Source organism: Anopheles funestus, chromosome 3RL, assembly GCF_943734845.2.
Source record: "Anopheles funestus chromosome 3RL, idAnoFuneDA-416_04, whole genome shotgun sequence".
Lineage (NCBI taxonomy): Eukaryota > Metazoa > Arthropoda > Insecta > Diptera > Culicidae > Anopheles > Anopheles funestus.
The window spans coordinates 73392940-73417414 of record NC_064599.1 but is presented as its reverse complement, the minus strand read 5'-3'; the positions used below and the strand labels follow the sequence as shown (position 1 = coordinate 73417414).

The 24475-nt window shown below is 39.7% G+C and overlaps 2 long non-coding RNA genes and 10 other non-coding genes across 15 annotated transcripts; 11 read left to right on the top strand and 1 right to left on the bottom strand.

The window, feature by feature from the left end:
* Nucleotides 1–3929: 3929 nt before the first annotated feature.
* Nucleotides 3930–6791, top strand: LOC125770384 (uncharacterized). Of its 3 annotated transcripts, none has more exons than XR_007419197.1 (3): nt 3930–5380; nt 5565–6069; nt 6253–6791. It is a non-coding gene; the product is annotated as an uncharacterized LOC125770384 (long non-coding RNA). The 3 variants fall into 3 exon arrangements; XR_007419196.1 differs by having other exon boundaries at nt 5174–5333; nt 5702–6069; XR_007419195.1 differs by lacking the exon at nt 3930–5380 and adding an exon at nt 5413–5517 and having other exon boundaries at nt 5702–6069.
* Nucleotides 5290–5361, top strand: Trnap-ugg (transfer RNA proline (anticodon UGG)). The gene has a single exon. It is a non-coding gene; the product is annotated as a tRNA-Pro (tRNA).
* Trnap-ugg (transfer RNA proline (anticodon UGG)) lies at nt 5474–5545 on the top strand. The gene has a single exon. It is a non-coding gene; the product is annotated as a tRNA-Pro (tRNA).
* Trnap-cgg (transfer RNA proline (anticodon CGG)) lies at nt 5658–5729 on the top strand. The gene has a single exon. It is a non-coding gene; the product is annotated as a tRNA-Pro (tRNA).
* On the top strand, nt 5842–5913 carry Trnap-ugg (transfer RNA proline (anticodon UGG)). The gene has a single exon. It is a non-coding gene; the product is annotated as a tRNA-Pro (tRNA).
* On the top strand, nt 6026–6097 carry Trnap-cgg (transfer RNA proline (anticodon CGG)). Its single transcript has one exon. It is a non-coding gene; the product is annotated as a tRNA-Pro (tRNA).
* Nucleotides 6209–6280, top strand: Trnap-ugg (transfer RNA proline (anticodon UGG)). Its single transcript has one exon. It is a non-coding gene; the product is annotated as a tRNA-Pro (tRNA).
* On the top strand, nt 6392–6463 carry Trnap-ugg (transfer RNA proline (anticodon UGG)). Its single transcript has one exon. It is a non-coding gene; the product is annotated as a tRNA-Pro (tRNA).
* Trnap-ugg (transfer RNA proline (anticodon UGG)) lies at nt 6576–6647 on the top strand. The gene has a single exon. It is a non-coding gene; the product is annotated as a tRNA-Pro (tRNA).
* Trnap-ugg (transfer RNA proline (anticodon UGG)) lies at nt 6759–6830 on the top strand. Its single transcript has one exon. It is a non-coding gene; the product is annotated as a tRNA-Pro (tRNA).
* Nucleotides 6831–6941: 111 nt separating this feature from the next.
* Nucleotides 6942–7013, top strand: Trnap-cgg (transfer RNA proline (anticodon CGG)). The gene has a single exon. It is a non-coding gene; the product is annotated as a tRNA-Pro (tRNA).
* Nucleotides 7014–20919: 13906 nt separating this feature from the next.
* Nucleotides 20920–23452, bottom strand: LOC125770386 (uncharacterized). 2 transcript variants are annotated; one of them, XR_007419202.1, is made up of 3 exons: nt 22797–23452; nt 22337–22662; nt 20920–22273 (listed from the first exon to the last, which is right to left on the bottom strand). It is a non-coding gene; the product is annotated as an uncharacterized LOC125770386 (long non-coding RNA). The 2 variants fall into 2 exon arrangements; XR_007419203.1 differs by having other exon boundaries at nt 22884–23452.
* Between the last annotated feature and the right edge of the window lie 1023 nt (nt 23453–24475).

The following is a 24475-nucleotide window of genomic DNA, read 5'->3' as shown; positions in this document are numbered from 1 at the left end:
ACTCTTTTTTTATTTAAAGCATTACTTGAGTGAAAAGAAACACATTGCAACCGATTGGCATTAAAATAAATCAATTTAATTTTTTTTGCAAAATTTCTCAAAAAAATCGTAAGGGGTAAGCCTTATGAAATTTTCGAGTTAAAAATTTTTTTGAAATTTTTTTCAGATTTTTTATTCTTTTTTTAATTTAAAGCATTATTCGAGTGAAAAGAAACTTATTGCAACAAAACTCGCATTAAAATATATCACATTTATAAATTTTGCTAAATTACTCAAAAATGAAGAAAATTTTACATTTTCTCAATCAGGGTAAGGAACTTGGTTTTTCGAATAACTTCTGACACAGACATCTGAGGGGATGGCCGTCCAAGAAGAAAATGTAGCCATTTTTCCCATCTATCGACCACAGGTTAAAGATTGGCGATCCGTTGGATACCGATCGAGTTATAGGCAAAACTTGGCGCAAAAATGAGGAAAATTTTACATTTTATCAAACAGGGTAAGGAACTTGGTTTCTCGCATAACTTCTGGCACAGACATCTGAGGGCATGGCCGTCCAAGAACAAAATGTAGCCATTGGTGCCATCTATCGACCACAGGTTAAAGATTGGCGATCCGTTGGATACCGACCGAGTTATAGACAAAACTTGGTGCAAAAATGAGCCTTAGTAAACTTTTATTTTTTTGATTTTTTTGGTTTTTTGATTATATTTCACTCTTTTTTTTATTTAAAGCATTACTTGAGTGAAAAGAAACACATTGCAACCGATTGGCATTAAAATAAATCAATTTAATTTTTTTTGCAAAATTTCTCAAAAAAAAACGTAAGGGGTAAGCCTTATGAAATTTTCGAGTGGAAAATTTTTTTGAAATTTTTTTCAGATTTTTTATTCTTTTTTTAATTTAAAGCATTATTTGAGTGAAAAGAAACTTATTGCAACAAAACTCGCATTAAAATATATCATATTTATAAATTTTGCTAAATTACTCACAAATGAAGAAAATTTTACATTTTCTCAATCAGGGTAAGGAACTTGGTTTTTCGAATAACTTCTGACACAGACATCTGAGGGCATGGCCGTCCAAGAAGAAAATGTAGCCATTTTTCCCATCTATCGACCACAGGTTAAAGATTGGCGATCCGTTGGATACCGATCGAGTTATAGGCAAAACTTGGCGCAAAAATGAGGAAAATTTTACATTTTATCAAACAGGGTAAGGAACTTGGTTTCTCGCATAACTTCTGGCACAGACATCTGAGGGCATGGCCGTCCAAGAACAAAATGTAGCCATTGGTGCCATCTATCGACCACAGGTTAAAGATTGGCGATCCGTTGGATACCGACCGAGTTATAGACAAAACTTGGTGCAAAAATGAGCCTTAGTAAACTTTTATTTTTTTGATTTTTTTGGTTTTTTGATTATATTTCACTCTTTTTTTTATTTAAAGCATTACTTGAGTGAAAAGAAACACATTGCAACCGATTGGCATTAAAATAAATCAATTTAATTTTTTTTGCAAAATTTCTCAAAAAAAAACGTAAGGGGTAAGCCTTATGAAATTTTCGAGTGGAAAATTTTTTTGAAATTTTTTTCAGATTTTTTATTCTTTTTTTAATTTAAAGCATTATTCGAGTGAAAAGAAACTTATTGCAACAAAACTCGCATTAAAATATATCATATTTATAAATTTTGCTAAATTACTCAAAAATGAAGAAAATTTTACATTTTCTCAAACAGGGTATGGAACTTGGTTCCTTTAATAACTTCTGACACAGACATCTGAGGGCATGGCCGTCCAAGAAGAAAATGTAGCCATTTTTGCCATCTATCGACCACAGGTTAAAGATTGGCGATCCGTTGGATACCGATCGAGTTATAGGCAAAACTTGGTGCAAAAATGAGGAAAATTTTACATTTTCTCAAACAGGGTATGGAACTTGGTTCCTTTAATAACTTCTGACACAGACATCTGAGGGCATGGCCGTCCAAGAACAAAATGTAGCCATTGGTGCCATCTATCGACCACAGGTTAAAGATTGGCGATCCGTTGGATACCGACCGAGTTATAGACAAAACTTGGTGCAAAAATGAGCCTTAGTAAACTTTTATTTTTTTGATTTTTTTGGTTTTTTGATTATATTTCACTCTTTTTTTTATTTAAAGCATTACTTGAGTGAAAAGAAACACATTGCAACCGATTGGCATTAAAATAAATCAATTTAATTTTTTTTGCAAAATTTCTCAAAAAAAACGTAAGGGGTAAGCCTTATGAAATTTTCGAGTGGAAAATTTTTTTGAAATTTTTTTCAGATTTTTTATTCTTTTTTTAATTTAAAGCATTATTTGAGTGAAAAGAAACTTATTGCAACAAAACTCGCATTAAAATATATCATATTTATAAATTTTGCTAAATTAATAAAAAATGAAGAAAATTTTACATTTTCTCAAACAGGGTATGGAACTTGGTTCCTTTAATAACTTCTGACACAGACATCTGAGGGCATGGCCGTCCAAGAAGAAAATGTAGCCATTTTTGCCATCTATCGACCACAGGTTAAAGATTGGCGATCCGTTGGATACCGATCGAGTTATAGGCAAAACTTGGCGCAAAAATGAGGAAAATTTTACATTTTCTCAATTAGGGTAAGGAACTTGGTTCCTCGCATAACTTCTGACACAGACATCTGAGGGCATGGCCGTCCAAGAACAAAATGTAGCCATTGGTGCCATCTATCGACCACAGGTTAAAGATTGGCGATCCGTTGGATACCGACCGAGTTATAGACAAAACTTGGTGCAAAAATGAGCCTTAGTAAATTTTTATTTTTTTGATTTTTTTTGGTTTTTTGATTATATTTCACTCTTTTTTTTATTTAAAGCATTACTTGAGTGAAAAGAAACACATTGCAACCGATTGGCATTAAAATAAATCAATTTAATTTTTTTGCAAAATTTCTCATCGACTCAATTTCTCAATCGATATCGATTCTGTTCAAAGCTTTCTCAACTCACTGGTTTGCAAAGCGGTCGGATATAGCAGTAGTGTTGCATAGAACTGTATAATATATTTTAGAATAATATTTAAAAAATTAAAGTTTCTGCTTGGTTGCATTGTTACTAGGAAAATGATGTAGTTTCTTTTTTTATTAACATTTTTTAATTACTTTAAATTGCTTTCATAGACAGGTTTACCACAGCTTCTACTCGGTACCACCATGATCGTTAATAATCATTAAAAGGGTAATACAACCGAATTTGTAGATAATCTACCGGTTTCTTTTTTACCGCCACCAGCAACCTTCCAAGACACCCACATGCATGGTATATGTTGACGTTGTCATTCGTTTGCTAGCGCTCCAACCAACCAGCTGGACCACGTTGGACGACCACTCTCGTTTCGATCCATCGTCGTCCATAACCAGCCGGCCGTACGCGTTGATTAACACCGCTGAAATGATCATATTAATTACTGGACCTGTTTGAGTGCGCAATCCACCCAATCGCTAGTTTAGCCGGTTTGCGCCTTAAAGTCACGATCGCGGAAGCCTTTTGCGCCGTCGCTCCGGTGCGAACTCGATTGTAGATAAGTCACTCATGAAACAGGTCCAAGATTGCTGTTGGCTCGTGAGGTTCGTATGAGTGGTGTGTGTGTGTTTTTTTAGCAAAAACCTTCTGTTCCGCTTCTCTTGGACATGTTAAAGTCGAGGGAATATACCGCGTGTGTGCGGTTTAATGTTTGGTTACGGTTGTACTAGGGTTAGAGTAACGGGTTTTTCGAGGAATGATCAAAAGATTTGGAAGGTTGACAGAGATCACAACTGTTCTGATCATCTACAGCTCAGTCAGGTTAATGAATTGTTCGCTTGAATCAGGCACTTCTCTGGACATACTCAAGTCATGCATCATTTCTACAGAAAGGGATTTATACTTTGAATCTGTAATCGTTAGGGTAAATGTATGGAAAACAACATCATACTTCAATCAAGTTGTACTGTTCCATAAAAAAAAGCTGGCCCCAGAAGTCGTCGAATCGTGCAGCTGGACAATGCAACAGAGTCGTTTTTGCACAAAAATAGTCATCGGTCAGAGGCTTTCGCTTGTAGCATACTAGCAATCCGTATGGGAACAGGCAAGTCTTTGCAGCTGCGTTGTTAGGTCTATAATTTTGCCGCCATGTTTTTCCTTTCGTTCGGGCACAATGCGGGTGCTCAGATGTGGTGTCTAATTTTGTGGATCTAGGTTTTTTTTGCTTCATCGATTGGATAAATAATCAAACATCCAGGAAAAAAAAACCGCTCTTGTTCTACTGCAGTGATCACTATGCTGGAGCTGACTGTAAGCTCAGTGGGATAAGAATTATGTTTTTACCTCTTGGGAATAGAATTTCTGGTTTTTGCCATACCGGTTCGCCGACGTTATGCATATGCCGATGTCCAGCTGTCCAGCTCCCGTGGCCCCATTGAGCTCTCCCGTAGCGCAGCGCTTGGTAACATTGGTCGCGTTGTACAAGGCGCAAATCAAGCTTACAGATTGTGCCTCGATTGAATCGATCGCTGCTCACCGCTTGAATGCATTTCTGCAGCAACAGCAGCCTCGGCCCCCGGACACCAGCCGTTACGGGCTCTGCGGTGCATTGGGCTATTTCCTGCCGTACATGAAACATGCACTCCCGTTGGTGCCATTACGTTAGCAAAAAGCGAAAGTGTAACTGCATGTGCGTTTTTAGGTACGGCAATTTATGGGCCAGCATTTATTTATAACGCCCGCTTTGCCACGCACTGCACCACATTGGCACCGCTGGAATCGGTAATGGTTTTCCTGTTCCGTGTCACCGTATGGGTTAAACGTAATTTTTTCCATCTATTTTTAAAAGGTTTTAGGTGTGTTTCCTACATAATCGAAAGCATAACATGATCCATGGGCGATCGTATTATTTTACATAGTTGATTTTTTTTACATTGCTTTGTGTGATCGGTAAAAGGGGGAACTAAAGCTGAATGTTTTTGCAATACAATCATACCATTAATCACTGATTAAAAAAACCAAAATATACCTGGGCAAAGGATTTACTAATGCAATAATAATTGGAAGAAGCAAAATTAAATGAAAACAAAAAAGCAAATGCTGTAATTACGAACGAAATACTACTGTAAGGTATTTTATGTTAGCTTTGTCACTTCCAGAACGATTTGCTTTATTGTAAGTAGTTTGTATTTTTTTGTATTTAGCAGTAGTAAGTAGTTGAATTTTTTCTGCCTTTTGTGGTTTTCTTCTATTGTTTCTGTCGGCTCAATGGTCTAGGGGTATGATTCTCGCTTTGGGTGCGAGAGGTCCCGGGTTCAAATCCCGGTTGAGCCCTCGATATTTTATATCAAAGGTAGTAATGTTGTTGTAGGAGAAAGATTACTGTATTGTGAAGGATTCCTTTCCATGTAGTCTGCGTATGTGTGTGTCTTCTATTGTTTCTGTCGGCTCAATGGTCTAGGGGTATGATTCTCGCTTTGGGTGCGAGAGGTCCCGGGTTCAAATCCCGGTTGAGCCCTTGATATTTTATAGCAAAGGTAGAAATGTTGTTGTAGAAGAAAGTTTACTTTATTGTGAATGAATCCTTTCCATGTAGTCTGCGTATGTGTGTGTCTTCTATTGTTTCTGTCGGCTCAATGGTCTAGGGGTATGATTCTCGCTTCGGGTGCGAGAGGTCCCGGGTTCAAATCCCGGTTGAGCCCTCGATATTTTATAGCAAAGGTAGAAATGTTGTTGTAGAAGAAAGATTACTTTATTGTGAATGAATCCTTTCGATGTTGTGTGGGTATGTGTGTGTCTTCTATTGTTTCTGTCGGCTCAATGGTCTAGGGGTATGATTCTCGCTTTGGGTGCGAGAGGTCCCGGGTTCAAATCCCGGTTGAGCCCTCGATATTTTATAGCAAAGGTAGAAATGTTGTTGTAGAAGAAAGATTACTTTATTGTGAATGAATCCTTTCGATGTTGTGTGGGTATGTGAGTGTCTTCTATTGTTTCTGTCGGCTCAATGGTCTAGGGGTATGATTCTCGCTTCGGGTGCGAGAGGTCCCGGGTTCAAATCCCGGTTGAGCCCTCGATATTTTATCGCAAAGGTAGAAATGTGTTGTAGAAGAAAGATTACTTTATTGTGAATGAATCCTTTCGATGTACTCTGCGTATGTGAGTGTCTTTTATTGTTTCTGTCGGCTCAATGGTCTAGGGGTATGATTCTCGCTTTGGGTGCGAGAGGTCCCGGGTTCAAATCCCGGTTGAGCCCTCGATATTTTATAGCAAAGGTAGAAATGTGTTGTAGAAGAAAGATTACTTTATTGTGAATGAATCCTTTCGATGTACTCTGCGTATGTGTGTGTCTTCTATTGTTTCTGTCGGCTCAATGGTCTAGGGGTATGATTCTCGCTTTGGGTGCGAGAGGTCCCGGGTTCAAATCCCGGTTGAGCCCTCGATATTTTATAGCAAAGGTAGAAATGTTGTTGTAGAAGAAAGATTACTTTATTGTGAATGAATCCTTTCGATGTTGTGTGGGTATGTGAGTGTCTTCTATTGTTTCTGTCGGCTCAATGGTCTAGGGGTATGATTCTCGCTTTGGGTGCGAGAGGTCCCGGGTTCAAATCCCGGTTGAGCCCTCGATATTTTATAGCAAAGGTAGAAATGTGTTGTAGAAGAAAGATTACTTTATTGTGAATGAATCCTTTCGATGTACTCTGCGTATGTGAGTGTCTTTTATTGTTTCTGTCGGCTCAATGGTCTAGGGGTATGATTCTCGCTTTGGGTGCGAGAGGTCCCGGGTTCAAATCCCGGTTGAGCCCTCGATATTTTATAGCAAAGGTAGAAATGTGTTGTAGAAGAAAGATTACTTTATTGTGAATGAATCCTTTCGATGTACTCTGCGTATGTGTGTGTCTTCTATTTTTTCTGTCGGCTCAATGGTCTAGGGGTATGATTCTCGCTTCGGGTGCGAGAGGTCCCGGGTTCAAATCCCGGTTGAGCCCTCGATATTTTATAGCAAAGTGATAAGTGAAGGAAAGCTGGGAGGTTTTTGATATAGTAGCTCGTACATTCTAGAGTATGAAACTGCTTGCTTAATTTAGCAATTTGAAACCTTAATTCTTCAGAATTGACCTCGATTTATCATGAAAAAATTTTCACGATTTTCCAGCCCAAGATGTTAGCAATGTATATCGCCACACGGAACTGCCAGCGAGAGTAAAATGAAAAGAAAGAAAAAAACATATCCATCGTTCTTCTTTGTGGCGGATTTCTGCTTTGTGGGGGTCTCTTCTGTCGATCGGGCGGCAAATATGTCCCTTCATGAGCTGTCAACGCAGTCTTCCGTTTGAGTCCGTCATTCATGAAAACAAGCCGCTTGAAGAACGCGTCTCGTTTGTCGCATTTATGTGCCCAAAGGTTTTTTTTTTGCTCACTCACATCTTCACTTCACCAATGGCTCGGAATCGTTTGTGACGCGGCAGGAGAGCGTTGTATTTATTTTCCATCTTGCTTCTTTGAAAGGTTTTGACGATCGTCCGTTTGCTTGCACGGTTGTCTCTGCTTGCTTTTTCTGATGTGTGCGAGAACGCTAAAGAATGTGTATTTATGGGTTGGGTAAAGCTGTTCTCCTGAAAATAAACAGAAGATGAAGAGAGTTCCTAACGAGTTCCGTCTTTGCCAGCGTTACACAGTTAATGCCAGGGCTGTTCTGAAAGGTTCTGTTTGAGCAAATGTTTCTTCAGAGTGTTCGGTGAAAAATATTCCCCACCGAATGTACGGGGAGTTTAACTGAAACGAGAATAGTGTGGTAATACTCATTAGAATAAAAAAGGGAAACACTTTAATAGTGCGTTGTTAACACTTTCGTTTACTTTTAAACATCCCTTGGTACGTGCTCTTTCAGTGTTCTTGTTTGTTTCCTTGTTTACTTGTACCAACACTTGCCACACATATGTGATCCTTCCTTTTTCTTACTTTTAATAATATTTATTTAAAATTCTATTATTTGTATCTCAATTACAAAACATTGTAGAACTTTTTTCATTAGCTTCTGGCGTAAAATTTGTTACGAATTTGAAAGCCATACTTTCAATTTAAAACAATCTTTGAACCCACAAACATGACAGGTTGTGAAAAAAAGATATGTCGAAGAATGCATCCGCAGCCGAAAGTTCTTGCATCGCCGACAATACTCGGTTCAGTGGGAAAAGAATGCATAAATAATTATGATTAATCAAGGCCTGCAGAATACTGGCAACAGCAACAAAGGAGTGAACCATCATTTTCGTCACGAAAGGGGTCCTCCATCACGAACCTCGGCACGAACAACAAAATCAAGCAAAATGCACACATCCTGTGTCGAATGATTGTTCCCGAAATGAATGATCGCCTTTTTCTCCCGGCGTCTTTCTGGTTGTAAAAAGAATTGTTCGAATAAAAAAAATACAAATACACAAACAAGCTCGTCAACCACTGGTGCTATCTTTTGTCATGTTAATAAGTTACAGAAACAGTGAATGTAAATCAAATAACGGGTTTGAAGTGTAGGGGTTACCAAATAAAAGCGTACCATCATCTCTGATCCGATCTTCAATTGACGAATTAATCAAGCGCATAACCCGTGCAAATGAATATAAAATCGACGTGCTGTGTGCGCCGAGTTTGGTGGATGAATGATTGCACACTGATGTTGTGTGATGTGCAGTTGGGCCGGTTTTGTCCAAGAGATGCGGCACCAAACCTCCAACGTTGTACCGACCGGTAGAGATGGCTGGTGTTAAATAAAGATCAATTTATTTTAAATTCGTACCACCACACACACCATCCATGGTTACGCTTTTGCAAGGAAGTTATGCTGCATTTGCGGTTTACCCGTGCTGTATAGTTTGGAGAAAAACGTCCTGCATGGGACTTTAAGCTACTGCCCCACAGGCACCCTACTCCATCCGACTTAGGGTGGAAATGGTTCTTACCGCGGTTCGACACCCGCTCATGGGTCACATGAACGATCTGCGTTCTGGTCGTTTGAGGTAATCAAAGTCCGACAACCGAACCGGGTGATCCACATTCGTTCGACGGCTTTAACCCCTTTTTTATTGGCAGAACCGCACACCCCTTGTGCGATACGATGTTCGCAGGAGGAGAAACACACTGAATGACTAAATTAGCCCATCAGGTCCCGAAGATCGTGGTTTATTCGTTTGCTTCTTCGGGACCAATTTAGACTAATTTAAAAATATGAAACAATAATAGCACTAACTGTCTGTGGCTATTCGAACTGTTTCGTTGCTTGCCATTTTTTGTTTGCTTTGTTTTTTCATGGTTCCTCTTGGTATCGGTTGGGAAATTCCGCTCCTCTTGCCTTGCTTATGACAACGGTTCGACTAACAGCGAACAGATCGTGTGGACCGTTTTATCGTTCGCTTGTACGCTATGGGTTTTAATTATCCTCAATTAGGCTGTCGCCTGGCGTTTAGATTCGTTTTCTTTTTGAAACATATTTCTTTACTGTGCGACAAGAAGACAGCTTTTCGCTTCATTAACATTCTAGGTATTCTAGATCTTTTGGTCACTTTTTAATTGATTACTTTTTTATTACTACGAAGAAATGTAACATTTTTTAAAGTTTGCTTTATTTTGTTTGTTTTTAATTAGTGTTCTAATAGATCAAAAATGTCTCAAATATCTTTAACAGATAAACTTTAAGTTAGCAGACTAGTTCCATTTAAACAAAATATTTTCCGATAAACACTTGGAACAGCCTATAATTGTATTTTGGCGATCTTCGTAGAGACTATATGAATGACGGGGAATTTTGGAAAGTTGAGTAAATCTAATATCCTTGAAGGATTAAACTCTTCGTCGTTTTCGGAAGATCAGCCGGAAATTGATTTTGATTCTCTCCAGTAAAACCAAAGATCACGACATCACGAAAAGTTACCCTCGATCATTTGAGATTAAAGTTATCATCTGAAGAAGCATTGCGTTGTCGTCCGTAAGCACGAAGAGTTGTTGCTATTGAAGCAGGTTCGTTTGGGGATCCTTAAAAAAATTTAAAGTTCAAGAAGTCTCTTGTACGATACTCCAAACGTATAGGACAGACTTTCAATATTCCAAGTATTCCAATATTCCAATATTCAAGTTTTTATTGAAGACATTCTTAAATCTATTTGCAAATGATGGCGTCGAATGTTTTGTACATCTACATCATTAGACTTTAATCTTAAGTTCTCAGTATCTAACATCTAAATCTTTTAAATCGTAGGATCTTCATAAATCTAAATGTCCAGGAGAACAAACAAATTTTCAGCAAAAGCCTTACTCCAATCAAACTTTTTCAATAATTGTTCCTACATAGGTTCTATGATCTTTGTCGATCTGAATCGCCTCTTAAACTATTCCAGTAGTTTACATACACCTTAAACAAGATAGACAGTCCTTGCAGAAGTCACAGTCAGTATGGCAATCAGTCCTCCTGTCCTTCTCTTGTTGTTGGATGTCACACCACGGTAATACGCTTCAGACAACCGGTAAAAGGGCAATTGCAAGCAAACCGACACCTTTATACATATGCGAACAGTCAACGTCACGGTGCGGTACAGTTGTAACTTGTCCTGCTTGGTAGAATTGGAGATGAACATCCCCATTCATGTATCCCACAGCTGGAGGATGACCATCAGAGATCGGGCAGTTGGTGAGAGAAATGAATAATGCTGAATACGTGAGGAGACAAACATATCGCGACACATCAAACGCGACTACTGTGGTCTAATCCCACCGACCGGATCTGAGTTCAGTCTGGATCGGTGTTGAATTAATTTCAAGGAGTGAAAAGCATTGCACAGGAACGGTGATCGCTTGAGTGCAAAGTAAAACGAGAAGGAAAGAGTTTGTTGCAAAAGGTTGCCCCCCGTGGGGGGAAGATGGTATGGCTCAGAATGTATAAGTGATAATTTACAAACTGTATGTTTCACTACTAATGTGTGTGCCGGTTGGTGATCGTAAAAACAAAACAAACACGGTCGTCTAGAATGCAGCACAATGTTAAGAAACAACCGCACCACTTTTCCCTCCATCGCACTGTCTTACAGAAGTCAAGGCGACTCGCGCGTCACATGAATAATGATCGCTTGAAGAGCGTCCCAAACAACACACATTTGCGTGCCGTTGAAAGTTGAAGCTGGAATACGATTGCTGAAGAAACAAAAAAAAAACCCAATCCAAACCGCCGGATGATCGTCGCTCGTAACTGTCAAAGTTCGACGCACGTGGACGTGCCCGGCATCAGATGTCAAAAAACAAAAAACTGGACGAAAAAATAGTCCAAGTTGCGTGTGTTAATTTCGGGGCGGCTAGCGAAGGAAGGTGTGCGTTTCGAGACTGACCTCGAACATTAGATTTGGGTGTCATACGCGTGGCAGCCTCGTGCTATTCCCCCCTTGGCTGAAGTCTTGGTCCTCCAGGGCCTTGCTCCGGTATCTGTTTGATTCGACGCACACCGTTCCACACATCGGTTCGTCTGTTCCTGCGGGTCTTGTACGAAAGGTTGTGGCTGGTTGTTTGGACATTGAGGAAAGCCTCACAGTGTTTGGACAAGTTGACGGTTGTTTCGTTTTTTTCTTCCTTTTTTTGTGTGCGAAAAAACTTGTTCAAACATTACCCAAACGTCGTCCAACGATGCGATCGCTTCGAGTTCGAGTTTGGTTAGGTTCAGGGTCTACTGCACGATAGGGGGAAGATTGAGCAAGTAAAGCAAGAAAAACCAAACAGCAATAAAAACGAAACCTCATCCCAGACCCACGGAGATTGTAAGATTCCGGGGACGCAAATTGTGCAAACATTAGGCCGCAACGAATGCATAATATATGTATTGCAGAGTTAATAAACTGCCGTATCGATCGTTCGCATTATCGCTCCGTGCAGCATGGGGCCACAAAATGGTTTACCGACCCCGTTGTCCTCGCACAGGAAGTGCGTCGTCGCGCGGTATCAACATGAAGCGGTCCATCGGCACAGAATGATGTATGGAGCGAGTAGAACCCTACGAAAGAAGATTGGTCTGTTTGCTTAGGTGTTTTTATACATATTTGGATTCGTGCGTTTAAACCACAGAGGAGCATGAAAAAAAACACTGTGATACTATTTGGCAACGAATGGAAGATAAGTCGGGGTTAAGAAAAGAAAAACCCAACACACGCTGGTTTATACAAACAAACAGCATGAAGGCCAAAATAAGAATGTTTATCATGTTAACAGGCTTGATTGAAAATGTTGGTTTATTACAAAAACATTTTATAATTCGGTGGGTTTGATTTAACCAATCTTTAGTTTTTTTAATACAAATTATTAATGTGAAGAAAATAGACCAAACATAATGTTTTTTTCGGTATCTGACGCAAGACAGATAAACAAAAGATATTCCATAATAAATGTGTTTCAGCAAATTCCAAGCATTTTAGTGGCGAATCAGTTGGTGTGGGTTTTTAAAAAAGCAACAAATGATTGATTCAAAATCGATCTTCCGGATGAAGATATATTATTCTTTTAATGGGAGTAGCTTCTCATTGGGTATTTTCTGGTGTACAAAGAGTCAGGAGGTTCTTGAGGATATTAGCGATGGACTGCGAATGTTGGACCAAATTCGTACAAATGATAATGCCTAGAAATCTCCATACTAGCAACTCGAATGTTTTAATGTGGTCGGAGCCCTGGTATAGACATATGGCATGAATGTTTCAGAGTCAAAAGGAATGTTCTGACATACTATCGAATGGTTGGTAAAATGTGGTCAGAGTTCAATTGCAGACATTTGGTAAGGATGTTTTAAATTGAGCCAAATGAAGAGTTCTGATGTATTATGGGATAACTGTTTTCAAGTTCATGAGATTTAACCAATATTCTGATAATTTCTTGAGCATGTAGCTTTATGGGTTCCGACTCCTCATCTTTCATCCTCCATAAACATAAGAATTGACTAGCATTATCATAGTGTTAATCTCAAGAAATGCCTGATATGAACATCTTCAGGTTTTACCATAGATTTAACTGTTGCAGTATACTGTGAACTCCTGCAGATCTATTTCAGAGAGAGCAGAATCAATAGCATTACATATCAATGCTTGACTTTTGAGTTCATCCGCATAAAAACTGCATATAAGCAAATTTAGTGTGTGATATTTCTATATCTAATTCTATTTCACAAAAAACTGAGAATTGAATTTCATATCCAATTGTCATAGACAAGACATGAAACACAAAATGCTGCAGTATATTGGAGTAAAATCCTAATGTGAGGTTCCGAAGCTTATGAAAACTACTCTGGCATGACAAATGAGGCAAGATCGCAGATGATTCTTTAAAGAATAGCATTAAACTCTGTAAATTCTCTTGGATAATGCTTTCCAGAATCATAATTAAAAAAAAAAGAATTTTTAATGCCTTCCGCACTTAAACTTTATTACCCTAGAAGTTCCTTTGCACGGGAATGGAAAGTTTTCCTGTTGCGGAAAATCCCTATTCAAAAAGAACTGCCGGTGTATAGTGCAGTGAAAGAACTGCCGGTGTATAGCCAGGGTAAGAGAATTTGCACCAAAAGCTAGTCAACATTTCGATTCCCATGCATACAATAAATAAATAATATTTATAACACTCGACGCGTCTGTCTGTTCGGTAAGGTGTCTCGCCTTCATCAATAATTAGAGCGTGACCACAAAAACCGCAGGCCGCGGGCCGGCTTTGCTTTCACTTTCACCTCTTTCCCAATTCAGTGAGCATTTCATTTTATTTGTTTTTTTTCGTGTATTCATTTTTTATGACCTTTTCGTAAGCGATTTCGTTGCAATATTTGACCTGCACCTGGTAGTTGGCAGCATTTCCATTGTTTTCCCTGTTGAACTGTCATGCCCTTGCTGGGCATGAAATATAAACGCTGCAACTCATCAGGCGGGATGCAAAATTAAGATGATCCGTTACATTTTAAAGCCGATCGGGATGAGATCTATTTAAATACGGGTGATTTCAGATAGGAAATAGGTAGTGCTTAAAAATAAATTTATTAGATTTAAATTTAAAATCACTCATAAGAGAAGCGTTCACGTGAAGCTGGTGGAATTTCATTGTTTAGGACTTGCATAATGACGAAATAAAATGCCATCAAGATGCTATTTTGTAGCGCACTTGCATAAAGAGTCAACGTGCTCTCTTAGTGCGCGAGTTTTAAAAGATCGGCGATAAGCAGCCAGCTACAGGCTCAAGTTCCTCTTAGTAGTGGACTTTGTAAAAAGCACTAGCAACAACTTTTCCGGCGTGATTTAATGAGCATTCGCAGCATTTGCTCGTTTGCATTTGAAACCAAGTGACACACAATGGTGTTGTGCAATGTGCATTTCGTACAGTGATGGAAAAGGGGAAAAGAGGGAGAGAGAGAGAGAGAGACAGAGAAAAGCTCATGACCATGGTAAAAAGAAAGCCTCAAAGTCGTTGATCATTGGTACGGTACGCAGCTTCACATCGAGGTGTTAAAAGTAAACAATGGCCGCATTTATCCAAAACTGCGTTGATTTTCCTTTCGATTCAGTAGCGCTGACCGTGGTAGCAGACGCTTTACCAACACAAAACAAGCAAGCAAAGCAAAAAAAAAACTACCCCGATTCCGATCTGGCGGCATGCCGTTTGCAACTAGCCGCTGCCTCTATGAAATAACGCAGAGGAAAAAGCCATTTGCACCGAAGTCTGCCTCCGTTACGTCACAGCAGCAGGATCACGACCGTTACAGCGTATGTGAGGTAAAGGAAAATGGAGGTGAAATATTTTACCGAAGCTGGTAATGTAACGTGTATGGTAGCAAAACATTGCACGGCTTCCAATTGCTTGGCCACGGCTAGCCAGCAAATGCTTCTTCCTTGCAGTAGTGCAGTGAGCAAACGCCGCCGTGTGTGCCTTAACGTGCATACGTATATGGCGTAATCCATGCACCGTGACGATTCACACACCACAGACACACACACACCCACTTGGTGGCGGCCACTTGCGACTGGTCAGTTGTGTCTGCTGCAGAGTTGCCTTATTTTTCTGGCTCCTTTGGGGTCAGTCTAGTGTTCATGATTGCGTGCGTGAGATTTCGATGGCAAAAAAAAAACCTTCCCCGCGCATGCCGTTACAGGATGGATTCGCTTGATCGGTAGTTATCTCTTTCGCTGGCCGTAATGTAATTCGTCACGGTTTAAAGGCCCCGGGCCCGGGGAGTGGATGAGGTAAACCAATGGCTGGTCATCCATTCATCATACGCACATGTCAACATGTTTAATGTCGTCCGCAAAAGGGAAAGGGAAATTAAAGTTACACGTTTTGGGTATGTTTTCAATTATTTGCCCAAAAACTATGTCGTTGAGTAATATAAGCTTGAAGAAGCTAAACAATAAGCTAAAGCAGAAGTTTTGAAATTGTGACGGTAAATAGAATATGCGAACTGAAGATTATTTTAATGATGAGTGGTTAATTACCTTAGAGAAATTAATTTTAAAATTAGAATAATTGTTAACGAAAACGAAGATGTTGTGTGGAATATTATTTACTCTTATTTCTATTTATTTATCCTCGCGTTTAAATGAAGTTGATTCCGAGTCATAAATTTGATTGAAGAGTTTTATCTGAATCTTCAGAGACTCAAGAATCTTCAGAAATTCATGAATTTTCAGAGACTCAAGAATCTTCAGAAATTCTGGATTCTTCAGAGACTCAAGAATCTATGGAGATTTCATATGATTAATAATTAGAAAGAATCATCAAGGATGATTCATTTGAATTGCTCGTCTCTAAAGATTTGTGATTAAATCTTTGGGAATTTTTTGCAATATTAGTAACATTACTTCAGCTCTGAGTAGGCTAAATACGCAAAAATAGAGTACTTTAACCATCTTTTTGTTTATCTTTGAAACGAGCTTTTATGATTCATTTTTTTCACTTCATATTCCCTGACATGAGAGCTAATTAAGTGGAAGCTCCGTACTGGACATCCCATCAAGTTAAACATGCAATCCCGGCGAGGTATACACGGTGATGAATAATGCCTCAATTAACCAATCAATCAAATTCATGTTGTGACGATGACTCCACCGCTACCTTCCAAGTTCACCAGCACATCATCACGACACCGGTGCTTCAATTACGCTCCATTCATACACGAACGTTGAGTGGGATTTTTCGGGATGTTTGCTCACCTTCTGCACGACACACACACACCGATGAGTCATGGAGGATTAATTGTGCTATTGCAAAGGTGCTTTTTTGAGTTGCGTTAGCTGGGCCCCGAAAAAAAAACCTTATAATAAGATTTGTTCCACCATGCTAAGTGTGGATCCATTCGAGTTGTGAGGTGTCTATAATTAAGCCAGAAGTGAATTGCAACATGCTGCGCTAGCTACCGATCGTTGTAATTGCAAAATGAAAAAAAAATCAACCCTAAAAAGAAAAAGAAAAGAAAAAACATGAAAAAACGAAAGTCGTACAGCAGGAAATTGTGTTTCAACTGTAATGCGTTGGCGTTTGGCAAGGGCCTCAACGGTGGAAACACAAATCGCAAACGGCACACTGCTGTAAGTTGTTGTTATTATGAAATCAGTTTAGTAAACAACGATCCGCGGTGTGATTGTAATGGTTGCATACGGACACCGCTTTAGAACACGTACTGTAACGAGGAAGTAGTTATAATACCGTAAAACGGATCATAAACAATAGGTTTATGGTTGTGCAGAAGGGTTTGATAAGAATTATCTCACGTATGTAGGTATCAGTGTAGAAGGAAGACTTAGAGTTCCTTATTCGATAACAGTTTTATTTACTTAGCACATTGAACATGTCTCTAGTGGAGCATAATAAATTTGTAATTATAGCTTTTGCTCTTGATGTTTGAATTTCTCATCATTAACAGTTGACACTTCATCAATATCAAAACGATAAATGAGAACACTACCATAAATAACCTCGTTTTTATGGCATTTTCATAAATAAGTACACCGCTTGACGATTCTCGTACAACAACTATGTACTATAATTCACTATAACTTTAGCTTACTATAATAGTAATTTACTAAAGCAATCGCGTTTCAATTTCTCCAGATGAGAATCTTTGCAACCGTGTTCTAAATAGTAAAGTCTTAAAACAGCTTACATTTACATTTACATTTACAGCTTACATTTACAGATACATTTTTTATTACTATTGCGATTTCCTAATCCATTTTTCATTTAATCTAAACAGACACATTTCTAACATGTTTCCGTCTCTTAGTTGAGTTCTTAACGCAAATTCATTTAATGCATGTGTTGTTCATTGTTGGACAGAGTTAGTCAATGCTTTATCCTGATCATAAATGATTCCGTAACTTGTGTTATTTACTGATTCTATATTTTTTCCATAGCTTGAAGATGTCTTTATAAGCCGTGAGTATTCTTTTCGTTTCCTTAACTCAATATTGGCTTAATATTTTATTTTTATACATCTACATGGCTTCAGTCTATACACGAACATCTTCATAGATACTTATTATTTTTAAGCGTGTAAAAAGACAGATTCGGAACATTTAAAATTATTGTCATTCCTCTTACGCTACTGTATTTCTATACAAAATACTCCAGCTTCTTCTGATATCTTGGGGCTGTAGATCTTACACCTAGAATAACTCTGTATTGAACTCGTATGCCATTTTCTTTATGACCATCTGTATTTACCGTCAAAATGTTTGACCAACGTCTGTATTGTCGGTGAGTTCGACGGCCTCATCCCTGTTAGCGGCTTTGTTGAAGAAAAAAAAACGTCCCTGAACGAACGGCGGCTAACTATTTTTATCTACGCGCGTGTACGCGTGCCTTTAGCTCGTACACTAACCACGATCAAATGGTTCACCATTCGGTACAATCGCATCACAAAGAGTTGAGACCAGGCCTTTACACCACCAATCCAGTTGCGTATACATAGGTTGGGATTTCCGTGATTTCACAGCACGGTTCACGCTCGTTTCAACGGTTTCGTCTCACGGTATCGGCCCGATGTACGGTCTTCACCGGGCCGGTACTGATTGACCTTAACACACTCTTCCGCATTTTGCCGGCCGCTGGCCCTGGCAGAGGCGGACGGGCGGGCTGCTGTGTTTTGGAGTGGAGTGGAGTGGAGTTGTACCAATATGCCAACCGGTCTCCATATCCGTGGATGGAACAGACGCCGGCTCGTCGGAATAAATATCGTTCATTATTTATCGCCGCACCAGTATCATTCCATAAATTTATTCCACACTCAAGCGGCTAGGTGGCGTTGAGTCCAGCGGTTGTGTGCGTATGTCTACAGGGTGTGCTTGAGCGTATAGTGCACACCGGATCGTCACCGGTGTGACTTGAGATCCGCGTTGAAGCATCTGCCTCACCTGTGATCCAACTTGTGCATCCGATCCGTTGTTTTTCGAAGGCAAGATTTGCTGTTGTCATCGTACCCTTACGTACACTGCGGGTGCACGATGTGGTTTGAAATGGTACGTGGCTCTGTTACCGCAGAACCACTAGAAAAGGGCGCTTGAGAAGCATCCTCGAGACAGTCTTTTTTGGACAAGAACCAGGAAACGTGGTATACAACACCAGGAAACTTGACGTACCGACCGGAGCCTGGAGGTGATTACAAAAGCCACAGAACCGGTTCCAACCACGGTAAGAGAGGCTGTACGGAATCGGTTCTACTGGTGTCGACCCCCCCTCCCACCTTCCACCTTCTCACCCTTCATCAGCCTCCACAGCCAGATGAAGTTTCGGCAAAAGATGAAGATAATTATTTCGAAGAAGACCAACAATCGCCCCAGACCGAAACGCGTCGATCGCAAACTCCACACGATGGTGTGGCTCGTTTTTGGCAGATATGTTTCAGATGCGGTTTTTTTTTATTGCTGTTATGTGCTACCTCCTTCTGCTATTTCTTGAATTTTGTTTTTCGGGCCGGAATGCTATCGCAGGTTTTGGGTCTTAAAGGACGATTGTTCGGTTCGGCTTGTAGTTTGGAGCTCGTTTCTCGATCGACTGCGGACAAGTTGAAGGTCATGATGGTCGGAATAGAACATCCCGGGGCATAGGATGGGCAGAGATGAGATTGGTTCAGCCGGGCAGCAAAGATGCAGACGTCCCCACAATTACCGGGTTTTAACCGCTGGGATGGAGTAAAGGAAGATTCGATTGAATCGATTACGATTATTACGTCGCGCTTGCCACAATGATAAATCGTTCGGAAAAGCTGCAGGCGGGGTGTTTCTTTTTATTTTTGGCAAGATCATAACGCTCGAGCCCATCCGGTTAAGTTTTTTTTTGCCCAAGAAATCGAATTGAAGAGCGTCGTAAACCGCAGCGGCTAAACAAATTGTGTACAGACCTGAAACCTGTCCAGGTTGCAAATATCACCGATCAGAATCTTTATGAACGGGTGCAATATCTTCATAACTCTGATGCTGATACTACCTGTGTGAGTATCTTGAAAAAAATCTAGCTATAATTATGTTACACACCGTACCACACCAACCGCTCTAGGTGCGAGTCGCTTTTCAGCTTCAAGACGGCCAAGATTACCACATTAGCGGTAAAAAAACAGGCAACATTCGCACTCATCAACCGTTCGGCGTGCTTTACCGTACAAGGCAACCAGAGTTCTCGTCGACGGTGTCGTGACTATTCAATTAGGTGGTGATAAAATGAGGAAATCGCATGTCTGCTGAATGAGTTCCTCATTTCATGGACCACATGTCCGACAAGCGGAGCCCTTCACCGCACTGCCAGAAGCTGTTCTATTCTTGGAGACCGGTTCGTCACCTGGTGGTGGTGGGCTAGTGTGGGTTTCCGTCCCAGGGTAACACGAGCTGGGAGGTATTACCTTAAGCCAACACGTCCGCAAAAAGCTGATCCTCACGAATGGTGGGCCCCAGTACACGTCGTCTAGGCTTTGGCTGGCGTACCGAACTGTTGCGGAGGTTATTCAAACTGCCATAATGGTGAATGATTTATGGTATCAGAGTTTATTGTTGTACATCCTTGTCTGCTGTGTGTGTGCAACTTTTTTTCTCTTCTTCACGTTGTTTAGCTCGTTTCCATACCGTCAGAAGCGCCGGCGGAAATAAACGTTTAGGTACTTGAAGCGAGTCTTTTTTTCCTCTTTCGCGGTTTGTTGGAAACCATGTTCATCTAATTAGATTCTGCCGAAATAGTTGCCACTACCTCACGTATTCTTTTTAGTGTTTTTTCCCCTCCCTTTGAGCTTGAACGTTTGAGCTAGTGGCGTTCGGGCCGTTTCGGTGGCAATCATGTGGGCTATTGAAATATTCTTTTATTACATCTGAAAAATGCTTTGCTCTGTTTTTAGCACCTGTGTGCTATTTGTTTGACTTTCAAATTATGCATGTATGAGGATTAAAAATTTTTAATCAACCTGAAATTAATTAAATGTTAAATGACGTCTTCTGAAATTCTGTACACATTGAGAATTCAATCAGTTACAGATTGTTGGCAAGTTTTTCCTGTTTATTGCTTAATTTTCAAGCAAAAAAATAACTTCTTGCTTATAATAGTGAAGTGTGATATTTACCAAAACGAGGCCCATTGCTTTTTAGCTGTGATTTAAGTATCATGGCGATATTTACCAGATAAGAACAACAAGGCTGAACGAATAAAAAATTAATGAAAAAAGTCATATTCACGAAAAGTCATATTCATGAAAAAAGTCTGAAAAATCCTTCATTCGTTTTTAGTCGAAATTTATAGGATTTTCGTTGCTCGTAACTTTAAAGCAACTTTTTCAAGGAAAAAAAAATTATAAGAAATAAGCTGGTTTGAATTTGACGGCATTATCATGCAATATTTTACTCATCTGCTATAAAATCATTTAACTGTCAAGTTTTAAAATCTTCCTATATCAAGTATCGTATATCTCCGAGACTATCTGACATTACTGTATTTTTCAATGGTTACTTGCTCTGAGCATCCAATTTCAACCAACAAAACCAATGAGAATGGAGACGGTGGACCAAATGACGAAGAACACCGTCATTAACTTCAACTATAATAATTCATTTGCGATAAACGCTTATCCAACAGCGAAAAGAAACATTAAATATTGTCTTAATTTAACACAAAATCGTATTTACGGACACATAACAAACAAATCTGGTGCCTGGATGGATCATAATTCATAATTTCGTCCAACCATAAAACGAAACATTGTCGACAATCGCTACGGTTTCCAACACGCGTTACCCATAAAAACATACTCGTTAAAATATGTTTTACACACAGTTTACGATTTTACCCGTCTTAGGTACCCAACTTATGAATTTTTGTCCAAAAATCTCCGATTACAGACACGCATACATACGCTGCGCTGCGGCTGTACGGTATCGATCATGACCCACACGATCGAATATCTCTTTGTGCTGGCAGGGTAAAAGCCATCAAACATCTTACGATCCCGTTGATATGGGGGTTGAACTACGAACTGCTGTTCAAGCGGTGGGGGCCACCATCATGGTTGCCTGTACTGTCGCTAACAAGCAAACGCCATAAAACTCATCACGAAACGTAAATGTCTATCATCGGATGCGTTCTAATGTTTCTCCCGTAGCTTTATTGAATCGAGCTGTTAGTAGTGCGTTAGCAAAGAACTCGATCATCTGGTGTGTCACGTTTGTTTCTGCGTTTGTGCTGGTTCAAATATATGACCGCTGCGATCTAACGTGAATGCAAACATCATGCAACGTGCACTTGTAATGATTTTGTAATAAGCGTAGATTATTTCATAAGGATTGCCTTGGCTGATTTGCTAAGCTAACGTTGGCTAAACAGAGGGTTTTTATTTTCTGTTTGTGTTGAAAAAGAAAAAAGTGACATTTATTGTGGTTCATAATGTACCGATTGGAGAAGTCATGTCAAGAAGTAATAGAAAATCGTGTTAGACCGTTTATTATTAAAAAAAAAACAAAATAAAAACACTTTGCTTTTATCTACTTGAACATATTCCATGAACATACAGTGAATTTCGTTTATTCGGGTACACTTTTAACCGGATGACAGTTTATCCGTGTTACTCACCAATGACAGTTCAAAACGCAATTTGACAGATCATCTTTAATGTCTATATGGACAAATGGTAAAGGCTTCAATTATTGATCAAAGACAAAGATGTACCTTTTATCCGTGCTGGTCCATTATCCGGCTAATGTTTGATCTCGGATAAAACGGTGCTGCACTGTAATAAAAAAATAATTATACCTTGGATGTAAATACAAATCTAATGGTAAAACCCACTCACGTGGTCAAGCCAGCCATTCTTTCAGCACACTTATTACTGAATAATTAATTCTGGGATTAGTTCAGTGCATCTCCTATTCATCAACCCGTTTAGTTAGCCAAGCGTGTGTGGAAAGAATTTTTCTTCCCATGATAACAGCGTTGATGAAACACCGAATACGACCGAAGCTTTTGCTGTAAAGCTAAAAAATGGCCTGTTCCGTCGCAAATTGTTTGTCCTGTACCTTACCAACATCACACAGCCCAGGATTGATTTAACCTCCCGGTTGGTGGGTTGTACGCGCCACCCCATTAAACTGAACCGGTTCTGGTTCAGTGATTCATAACCTGCAAATGGCATCGTTAATTAGCGTATCACGCGAAAGGGAAATTGCGATGGGATGAAGGGTTAGGAGGGTTTTAGATAGAGAACCTTGCGGTCGTACAGTGTCTGTCACCCTGGTTTATGGTCGCCTATTTACCATTCGCGACCTCCGGGAGTTTCAGCTGGGCAGATTCTCTGGAACAATATGCCAACGATCGCTCACGGCGACATCTTACTCACTCACCCCACGATCCGATGCACCTCCGTAGGCGTTTGGTACTGAAGTACCGATGATGCAAACGTTGTACTGCAGCACTACAACCGGTGATCATAAATCTTGCCACTATCCAGTGACATTCTTCATCTCTCTCTCTATCTCTCTGTCGCAGTTTATACGGTGTAGTACTACGGTTGAGGTGATGGCAGATGTGTTGTAGTGCGCTTGATTTCACAGAATTAGTGGCAATTTGCATCTGATTTATTCACACTTACTACAGTAATCGAATCAATTATTTTGTTGTTGCCTACGTAGCTCCGACAACTTCCCATATCCAACAACTATCCCATATCGATGCGCCTAAAAGATTGGAGTCAAGTATAGGATTGCGTAAAGCATTTATCGCACCTCTTAATTTGTGTTCAGTTTTTCTTTATTTATTTAATATATAAAAAATATAATTTCTACTTATTTTGCAATATCTTGATTTAACAAATTACTCTCAACTTATGCTTTCTGCTGTATGAAATTCTTCAAGAAATATTTCCCCACATATTCATGAGCATTTTTTTCGCCACACTTCCCTTTACGAAAGCAGCACCAAATTTGATCGATTGCGTATCAATACATCATGGCGATAACATTTTTTTTCATAACCGCATAAAAATGTGTTTAAGTTTCGTACGACTTATATAAAAAAAAGCTGAACTGACCGACTGCAACATTGTTGCGCAATTGGTGGTAACCGCCGATGCGTGTACAATGCCCCGGTATCATACAGCGTATCCGTGTGCCGCGCAAATCGATCGGGTAACCTCCCGCTTACCGATCGTTCAGGACTTTTGAGCAATCAATTTGCACCGTGATTTGCGCATGGCGGCCAAAAACATTCGACGGCGAATCAAAAAATGGTTCCCCTCAATAAATCAAAACGTGGTTGATGCTGCAACCGCAGGCAGCTTAATGTGAAGTTGTCGAACGTAGAATAAATAGCGCCATTGAAGCGCTTGTTGATTATGTTTTTTTCTTCTTTTTGGTCCCACCGAAAATAATGAAGAAACGAGGTAGCTTTTACATATGACAGAGAACAGAAGATGTTGTGCATACCGTACCGAAGTAATAAGTCTCGAAGATTGTGTTTCAAAAGTGTACAACGGATGGTAGATGTTATTAATGCAAAGGTTTAAAAAAGGCGAGTAAATAAGAGGAAAAAGAAATATCTTTCTTTTCACGCACAAGAATGCAAAACGCAACGAAAATGCAAATGGCCAAGAACGTTCTCGGGGAAGGCGAACAACGCCTCAAAAAAAAAAAGAAAAACAGCGCCACGTAAAGCATTTATCGATAATTCTCCTTTATCTTGGGTTATGGCTTTTATGCATAAATTTACCTTCCAACACAATACCTCTCATTCATAGACTCTCATGCTTGAAACGCCATGTTTTAGTACGAGTACCGAGCCTTTCCACTGGCAGCTAATGCACACTTCTCGAAAGGGAAATGCTTTCAATGAATATTAATTTCGTGACAACAATGTCTTTGCTCGTGGTGGTGTTGTTAGATGTGTTGAATTGAAGAGATTTTTTTGTATCTACATTTATGATTACATTAGTGCAATC